Raw genomic sequence first — 10394 nt, 5'->3', positions numbered from 1 at the left:
GGGGGCCTTGCTTTCCTGTTTTGGTTTTATATTTTAGGGGACGAAGGTACGCTATATGAACCAATGTACTTGCAAAAAGCCTATGAATGTAATTATTTTAAAAACGCAATTCACGGTTATCAACGTCTATATTTTAGTCAAAGACTACTATTGAAATTGCGAAACCTGTTTTCTCTCCGAAATTTCATTAATAAATAAAAGTCCTTTTTTTTTGCTTGTTTTCCTGTACACGATCACTAGCCCGCCACCAATGGGTCGCGAGTTCGACGCCTACGTCGGGCAGTCGTCAGATACTGGCACAAAGATGGGAGTTTTCCACGGTTTTCCTCAACCACCAAAACTTGACTCGTTCTGAAATCACCATAGTTGTTAATAGGACGACAATCACAACAAACCGATTTTCTCCTTCATAAGTATGTTTGAAAGCATTTGTTTATGGTGTGCATCAGTGCACTTGCACTGAGTAAGATTTAAGACATAAATAAACAGACCGCATTGGATTTCCAATTGTTTGGCCCCCAGCATCACCATTGAGTCCTATAAGGACGAAACAGCTGCATGATGTAGTGAAATTAATTTTTGGCATGTTGTTTCTTTAACCAAATCTTAAAGGTAAAACTTGTCTATGTTACGTTCATCTTTTTAGATCTAACTGTTTAGAGGTTTATAGTTGATAAATAGTCGTTTGTTTACTGCTCAAATTAAGTCGCAATAGCAATATTCTATGTAAATCATAAGAAAGTCTACAACACTGGCGTGGTGTTAAGATCTGATCTGCAAAAAATAAAATGGCATGACATATTTAATATTAAACTATATAACAGAAATGTAAAATAGTTGCGTTGAAAGCATGGGCAGTGCTTGCTTGTCGTGTAGCATGCTTGAGGTGCTTTGCATGTCATATGCTTTGCTGGCATTATTTGCCAATTATATTTACCTTTTAGTGCTTGTCTTGTTGTGTAGTTTGCTGGTAGTGCATTGAGGTCACGTGATTTGCTTGCTGTGCTCTGTCGTTATGTAACCTGCTTGCTGTACTCTGTAGTTATGTAACCTGCTTGCTGTGCTCTGTCGTTATTTAACCTGCTTGCTGTGCTCTGTCGTTATGTATCCTGCTTGCTGTACTCTGTCGTTATGTAACCTGCTTCCTGTCCTCTGTCGTTATGTAACCTGCTTGCTGTACTGTGTCGTTATGTAACCTGCTTGCTGTACTCTGTAGTTATGTAACCTGCTTGCTGTGCTCTGTCGTTATGGAACCTGCTTGCTGTACTCTGTCGTTATGTAAGCTGCTTGCTGTGCTCTGTCGTTATGTCACGTGTGTGTAGTGCTATTTGCTAATGTTTGGGCTAGCTGCTAGTATACGGTTTGTTATATAATTTGCGTGTAGTGCTTAACTCGTTAGATAATGTGTTTGTGATGCAATTCGTTTTGTAACCTGCTTGCTGTGCTCTGTCGTTATGTTACCTGCTTGCTGTACTCTGTCGTTATGTAACCTGCTTGATGTACTCTGTCGTTATGTAACCTGCTTGCTGGACTCTGTCGTTATGTAACCTGCTTGCTGTACTGTGTCGTTATGTAACCTGCTTGCTGTACTCTGTAGTTATGTAACCTGCTTGCTGTGCTCTGTCGTTATGGAACCTGCTTGCTGTGCTCTGTCGTTATGGAACCTGCTTGCTGTGCTCTGTCGTTATGTAACATGCTTGCTGTACTCTGTCGTTATGTAACCTGTTTGCTGTACTCTGTCGTTATGTACCTGCTTCCTGTACTCTGTCGTTATGTAACCTGCTTGCTGTGCTCTATCGTTATGTAACCTGCTTGCTGTACTCTGTCGTTCTGTAACCTGCTTGCTGTACTCTGTCGTTATGTACCCTGCTTGCTGTGCTCTGTCGTTATGTAACCTGTTTGCTGTGCTCTGTCGTTATGTAACCTGCTTCATGTACTCTTTCGTTATGTAACCTGCTGGATGTGCTCTGTCGTTATGTCACGTTTGTGTAGTGCTATTTGCTAATGTTTGGGCTAGCTGCTAGTATCCGGTTTGTTATATAATTTGCGTGTAGTGCTTAACTCGTTAGATAATGTGTTTGTGATGCAATTCGTTTTGTAACCTGCTTGCTGTGCTCTGTCGTTATGTAGCCTGCTTGCTGTGCTCTGTCGTTATGTAACCTGTTTGCTGTGCTCTGTCGTTATGTCACCTGCTTGCTGTCCTCTGTCGTTATGTAACCTGCTTCCTGTACACTGTCGTTATGTAACCTGCTTGCTGTGCTCTGTCGATATGTAACCTGCTTGCTGTACTCTGTCGTTACGTAACCTGCTTGCTGTACTCTGTCGTTATGTTACCTGCTTGCTGTACTCTGTCGTTATGTAACATGCTTGCTGTACTCTGTCGTTATGTAACCTGCTTTCTGTGCTCTCTCGTTATGGAACCTGCTTGCTGTGCTCTGTCGTTATGTAACCTGCGTGCTGTACTCTGTCGTTATGTAACCTGCTTGATGTACTCTGTCGTTATGTAACCTGCTTGCTGTTCTCTGTCGTTATGTAGCCTGCTTGCTGTGCTCTGTCGTTATGTAACCTGTTTGCTGTGCTCTGTCGTTATGTAACCTGCTTGCTGTGCTCTATCGTTATGTAACCTGCTTGCTGTACTCTGTCCTTATGTACCCTGCTTGCTGTGCTCTGTCGTTATGTAACCTGTTTGCTGTGCTCTGTCGTTATGTAACCTGCTTGCTGTGCTCTATCGTTATGTAACCTGCTTCCTGTACTCTGTCGTTATGTAACCTGTTTGCTGTGCTCTGTCGTTATGTAACCTGCTTGCTGCACTCTGTCGTTATGTAACCTGCTTGATGTACTCTGTCGTTATGTAACCTGCTTGCTGGACTCTGTCGTTATGTAACCTGCTTGCTGTACTCCGTCGTTATGTAACCTGCTTGCTGTGCTCTGTGTTATGTAACCTGCTTCCTGTACTCTGTCGTTATGTAACCTGTTTGCTGTACTCTGTCGTTATGTACCTGCTTCCTGTACTCTGTCGTTATGTAACCTGCGTGCTGTACTCTGTCGTTATGTAACCTGCTTGATGTACTCTGTCGTTATGTAACCTGCTTGCTGTACTATGTCGTTATGTACCCTGCTTGCTGTACTCTGTCGTTATGTAACCTGGTTGCTGTGCTCTGTCGTTATGTAACCTGCTTCCTGTACTCTGTCGTTATGTAACCTGCTTGCTGTGCTCTGTCGTTATGTCACGTTTGTGTAGTGCTATTTGCTAATGTTTGGGCTAGCTGCTAGTATACGGTTTGTTATATAATTTGCGTGTAGTGCTTAACTCGTTATATAATGTGTTTGTGATGCAATTCGTTTTGCAGTGCTTGCTTGTTGTATAACTACTAGAAATATATGGTCTTATTGTCATCTTATGTTTAAATTATTCCACTTAACATTATCTTTACTCTCCTTTATCATGCTCCATACACTCTGTACTCTAGATTGTACTATATTAGTACTTATTCGGTAGATTTTTACACTTTGCTATATTGACATATATATATATATTTTTTTGCATCAGATTTGTGCTTGCCCTTATCTATGTACTTTTAATTGATATGTTTGAACAAATTCTCTCACACCTAGCTATGGTAGTTTTATATATTTTTTGTTACCTTGATGTGATATTTTTTCTTATGTTTTGTCGTAATAGCAGCTCTTCAGAGCTAATGTTTCTGTTTTCATATTTACGACTATAAATAAAATGTCTTGTATCTTGTATCTAATGCCCACGAAAGTCGTTAACCGGTGTTACAGAAAAGTATAGTCAACTGCATAACGACACCAAAGTTAATGACAAGTCTGGTTAGCATACCACTGTATATAGGCAGTGTATGATACTATCAATATCTGTTTAATACCAATATTTTATTTGATAAAATTAACAATGCATATAATTTTATTAATAGGACGAGAATCAGGAAAAAAACCTGTCGTTGTCTTTCAGGCGTATAAGGACTTCACAATGGTTAGTTTGTCTTCATAAGTGAACAGAGCTATGTGCATTTTGATCAAATCGACAGCAATACTTAACAACTACATTGAGCCTTATAAGTAATAGAATCGAGACTCGTGTATGGAAGGAAGCGAGTGGTTCATATAACGCATTGTTATGTCAGAGATTGGCTTGAACAGCAAATAAAGCATAGCAATTTGAGCTAGGCTGGTAATTAAGACGGAGAAACATCTTGAATTTGTAACATGAATATAGGAAATGAGATTGGATCTAGAGGAAAGACTTGTATACCTTAAATACTCCTAATACTGGCTGGCAATTACCCAGAACTATCTCATGGTGGGGGTTGTTAGAGTGATTCCTTGGTACTAACCCACAAGGAAGTTTCGCTGTTGATAAAGAAATTTCTTCGCTTTTTATGACTCATGTCATTTGCAGAAATGTCATCGATATATAAACTCGTTACAGAATTGAAACAAGATTTAAACTGTTAGGTGATATATGGTGGACGCAAGGACCGAACAGTAAAACATACAGTATCTAGGCGATGCTGATAGGATTGTGAGTCTTTTCTTACAAAGGCCAAGATGTGTTAGAGAACTAGCTAAGTTTTCAAAATGGGGAGTTTTAATAAGACATAGCTAAACAGTTTTAACATAGTGAGATCTTATTCGTTTCCTATCTTTCCGTTCTCTTTCTACTTTCTTTCCTGTCTACCTCTCCTCCTTCTGTGGCTTTGCCTCCATAGGCACCGGCCCTCGTATGACATTGGCTATAGCGAGAACGTTAGCTTAAACCATAATTTCTTCATGTCAATTAACATGTACAATACCAAAGACATTTTATTGTGATGATTGGGAAACAAGTACTCAAGCCCCTGTCACACCTAGCCGCGTTGCCACTGCGATTGCACGGCGTTGTTAAGTTTCCCAGAGCGCCGTGAGATCGCAGGAAAAATTGATATTTTTCATGAAGATGGCTATGTCACGGCGTTCACACGGCGTTCTACCGCGTTCCTACGGAGTTCTAGTTGGCGATTGTCTGCGCTCTCACGGCGCTCTCACGGCGCACTCACGGCGCACTCACGGCGCTCTCACGGACGTACTTATGCATTGTCCTTGTCATCGTTCGTAACAAACTTTGCAGATAATGCACGTATACCTTTACAGCGATAGTCTGAATTAGTATATAAAGAAACGGTTATGAATGAAAGCTAGAAGATGATATTAGGAAAATATCATAAAGTAACTGAGGGATTGTTACTCGGTTGGATGAGTAGTGAAGTTTACATGATCTCTTCATGTAATTCAATTCTTTTTGCTTGTAAATCTTCTGGTTGATACGATTATTTTTTTTGAGTAGCTATAAACATTTGTTTCCTTTTTGATCATACGTTAAAGATGCATCACTAAATACTAGCAAATCAACACTTAATTGGTAAGGCAAAGGAGTCAAGTACCTTTGATGCAGGAACGTTTATCAAACAAACAAACTATACAGTGCAGTGACCCCTAAACTCCCTTGCAGTTTCGGATAAGAAAAGATGTGCTTTAATGTCTATCAATAGACGTGCTGTATCCCACAGCATGGTTACTAAAATTGGGACACTGCAGATTTTGGTTTTCTGCTGTTAGCGTCCTCGCAATTCAACGCGTTACACTCACTTAAGTGTTATGCAATCCTGGATATGTAAGAACGAAATAGACGGCTCTGTGAGTGCCACCTCAAAAGAATCGCATGTAAGCGTAAAGATGAAAGCTAATGGCTTTAAAATCTGTTTTCGTTCTACTGTAAAACATTAAAGAATAGGTGTCAGCATAGTGATTGTTCGCTTTCTTTGTACTTAAACCCAATTAAATAGCTAACCAGGTGCCTTTGATATATGATATATTGTAGGGATGTAAGTGCGGAAGAGAGAGTGACTCCTTGATTACAATGATACCTGTTAGGGGATATAGGTACGGAGGTGAGAAGTTTCTTCTTGAATTAAGATGATGCCTGTTAGGGGATATAGGTACAAAAGTGTGAGTTACTCCTTGAATTAAGATGATGCCTGTTAGGGGATATAGGTACGGAGGTGAGAAGTTACTTCTTGAATTAAGATGATGCCTGTTAGGGGATAAAAGTACAAAAAAGCGAGTTACTTCTTGAATTAAGATGATGCCTGTTAGGGGATATAGGTACGGAAGTGAGAAGTTACTTCTTGCATTAAGATGGTGCCTGTTAGGGGATATAGGTACAAAAGTGAGAGTGACTCCTTGAACTATAATGATGCCTGTTAGGGGATATAGGTACGGAAATGAGAGTTACTCCTTGAATTATGATGATGTCTGTTAGTGGATATAGATACAAAAAAGCGAGTTACTCCTTGAATTGAGATGATGCCTGTTAGGGGATATAGGTACGGAAGTGAGAAGTTACTTCTTGCATTAAGATGGTGCCTGTTAGGGGATATAGGTACAGAAGTGAAAGTTACTCCTTGAACTATAATGGTGCATGTAAGGGGATATAGGTACGGAAGCGAAAGTTACTCCTTGAACTATAACGATGCCTGTAAGGGGATATAGGTACCGAAGTGAAAGTTACTCCTTGAACTATAATGATGCCTGTAAGGGGATATAGGTACGAAAGTGTGAGTTACTCCTTGAATTAAGATGATGCCTGTAAGGGGATATAGGTACGGAAGTGAAAGTTACTCCTCGAACTATAATGATGCCTGTAAGGGGATATAGGTACGGAAGTGAAAGTTACTCCTTGAACTATAATGATGCCTGTAAGGAGATATAGGTACGGAAGTGAGAGTTACTCCTTGAACTATAATGATGCCTGTAAGGGTGTATAGGTACGGAAGTGAAAGTTACTCCTTGAATTAAGATGATGCCTGTTAGGGGATATAGGTACGAAAGTGAAAGTTACTCCTTGAATTGAGATGATGCCTGTTAGGGGATATAGGTACGGAAGTGTGAGTTACTCCTTGAATTAAGATGATGCCTGTGAGGGGATATAGGTACGAAAGTGTGAGTTACTCATTGAATTGAGATGATGCCTGTGAGGGGATATAGGTACGGATGTGTGAGTTACTCCTTGAATTGAGATGATGCCTGTTAGGGGATATAGGTACGGAAGTGTAAGTTACTCCTTGAATTGAGATGATGCCTGTAAGGGGATATAGGTACGTAAGTGAGAGTTACTCCTTGAATTGAGATGATGCCTGTAAGGGTGTATAGGTACGGAAGTGAGAGTTTCTCCTTGAATTAAGATGATGCCTGTTAGTGGATTTAGATACAAAAAAGCGAGTTACTCCTTGAATTGAGATGATGCCTGTTAGGGGATATAGGTACGGAAGTGTGAGTTACTCCTTGAATTGAGATGATGCCTGTAAGGGTGTATAGGTACGGAAGAGTGATTTACTCCTTGAATTGAGATGATGCCTGTAAGGGGATATAGGTACGGAGGTGAGAATTACTATTTGAATTAAGATGATGCCTGTTAGGTGATATAGGAGAATCTGAATCTGTTGTCTATGCTTTACATTTTCTACTTCGTTGGCTATTTTTAATTATATTAAGTGATTTACGAGCTCTTTTGAGTTCGTGTTTTCGCTGTTTCTGTATTTGTGGCTGTTTAAGTGGAGTTTGAGATTGGTTATTGCCCTCGTATATTGCCGATGTGATGTATGTTTTTCTATTGAAGTCCCACGACACCCATTGTCATGTCGGATATGTTACAGATACAAACAAGCAAACAAACAAACAATGTGATTGCCATCATCTTTAAATTGTATAATTCTGATTTAATGGTTGAGAAACAGAAAGCCTTAAGGAAACGTGACTTGCACATTGATCTCATTGTAAAAAATATGATCTCTCTCTCGTTAAATGAAAGATCGATTTCCAAACCTAGCTGAGGCGAATTAATGGAAGCTATGTTAATAAAAATAATTATATAAATCAACGTCGGGCTGTCATTGAAGGTTTTCCTTGACATCCAATCCGTTGTCCGTGGATCAAGGAAGTCCCGTGAGTACGTTCCGAAAATAGAATATGGAGACAGGTTGTTAACAAACGTGGAAAAAAATATTACAGCAAAAGTAATGAACTGTTTTTAAGTTTTAAAGACATTGCAGCGATTAACAGATGGAAGACTAACGCCGATATTTGGTCATATTGAGGTGTTTTTAAATACAGTAGTATTTTTTAACAAAATATTATAGAATTTCTCTTGTGAAGTTCTATTTTGCCGATTCCGAATATTTTTCTGCATGTTGGTTGGTTAATAGGTTTCTGATTTTAATCGTCCTATTGACTGCTAAGGTCATTAAAAGACATGCCTCCATGTGTGTAATGTATGCATGTGTTTTAAAGGCGGTATATTGGTGTATTTGTCTCCTTGCAATGGCGCTGATCTAATGCTGACTTTAGTATGCTATTTCATTGCAATACCATGCCGAAGGCCCCGACAAGGTACTTCACCTAGTCACAATATACAAAATGATGGCCATATAGAAAATAATATGTTCATGGCTTGATGAAAGAGGGATGGTCGTGTGGCGCAGTGGATAACGCACTAAAAGGCGTTCACTACGGCGGCTTGGGTTCGATTCCCCCATCGGATGGGAAAAATTATGGGGTCAGCTACCTAAACACGTAGGTTTTCTCCGGGTACTCCGGTTTCCTCCCACATTAAGACCCCCAGCGCTATATCATTCGGGTATAATATAAGTGGTAATAACTTGTTTTATAATTGTTAGACAGAATGTTGTGATACTTAGGAGCAATATAAGACAGAATGTCAGAGACTTTAAAAAATTATGTATAACTAGGATTGATGCTTAGAGAGAAGCCATGAGATGATATCAATGTGATGGAAACATAAGGAGATAAACTTCACAAATGTTCCAACGTAATAAAATATCTAAATTTTCTCAGAAAAGTTTTTCTGAAGGCAACTAATTTAGTAGGAGTATTTAATTCTTTTTTAGTTGAGATGCTTTGCAGATAAAAATACTATCACCGAGTAAACTTTTTTTTATGATCACGGGGGCAGATATTTGAAGTTCTTAATGGTTTTAAGTAACAATAATGATACCAATGTGATTGCCAACCTCTTAAAAGTAAAGGCAAATTAAAAAGGAAATATTTATAACTTAATGTAATTATACATAAAAATTGTCTGTAGCCGCCAATAATGTTATTGTGGCAATCGTAACTTGATTATCCGAATGGGTCTGAGTCCGAGTTTTTAGTCTACCATTATTAAAAGCATGCTTCCACTCATGCCTTGGGTCATTGGGTAGCAGGGTACATTAGCGTACGGTGGCCATGGGTGATATTTTTATAACCCCTGTAATATTACATGTATCAAAAAAAAATCAGCACTAAAATTGGTATGTGATGAACTGGACTATGTGGGCTTAATCATTCTTCAAAAAAAAAATCGAATTTGGTTTGAGACTACAGTTTTGAGCATTTACAAATCTGTGTCTACACAACAAAAGCTAGCTTTTTATGTAGTCTATTTTTGTACTCAGCACATGTGTAAATATTGTGAAAAATCCACCGTGAGTATTTCTGTTACCGAGTAGGCGATATTTAATTTAAGACAGGTTTTAAGAAAAATAAATCTACTTGCGGGCTCAAATTTTGGGTTAAAAATCATATTATTTCGCATTTTTCAGTGTTTTTTGATGTGGTAACCATAGTTTTCACAAGTCCCAAATCTGGGGAAAACAGTTTTTGAAAAAAAATCATATATATATATGTGTAGGTGTGTTGTGCAGGTTGAATCCACTATCCATGGTGTGCGTAAAAATACTTGTAATGCTATGGTCTATTTAGAGCTTGNTTCTACTGAACTCTGCAACCTTGGTGACGGTGTACTTGCGAATGTTTGACCAGACATTTTGATTGGTATCGCATGTAATAATGGAAACGATTACCTATCCAGATCACCAGGTTCTGCCTTTGGTTTAAAAGGGGTGGGGTTTAATTCTTCTTTAATTGAAGCCTTCTAGTCTTCTCATCCAATGAATTCACACATTAACAGAAGTCCAGGTCATTATTGAAAGTATTCAAACAAAACACAAAGACTCGTTGTTGAAATAAATCATCAAATATTCTATATAAACTGGTGTGAAAATTGAATTAATGTACAGTCTACATGGGGTGTTAGAATAATTCAATCTAAAATCTATATGAACTGGGGTTAGAATTAAATCAATCTGCAATCTACAAAAAACTGGTGTTAGAATTAAATTAAAGAACAGTCCACATGATTTAGAGATATAATTGAATCAATCTACAGTACACAGGAACTAGAATTAGAATTAAATGAATGTACATTCCACATGAAATGGTATTAGAAATAAATAACGGATGTACGAGCAACGGGAACAAGTATTACAATGAAG

Source organism: Mizuhopecten yessoensis, unplaced genomic scaffold, assembly GCF_002113885.1.
Source record: "Mizuhopecten yessoensis strain PY_sf001 unplaced genomic scaffold, ASM211388v2 scaffold9301, whole genome shotgun sequence".
Taxonomy (NCBI): domain Eukaryota; kingdom Metazoa; phylum Mollusca; class Bivalvia; order Pectinida; family Pectinidae; genus Mizuhopecten; species Mizuhopecten yessoensis.
The sequence above is the reverse complement of the archived record's forward strand: the minus strand, read 5'-3'. Positions refer to the sequence as shown.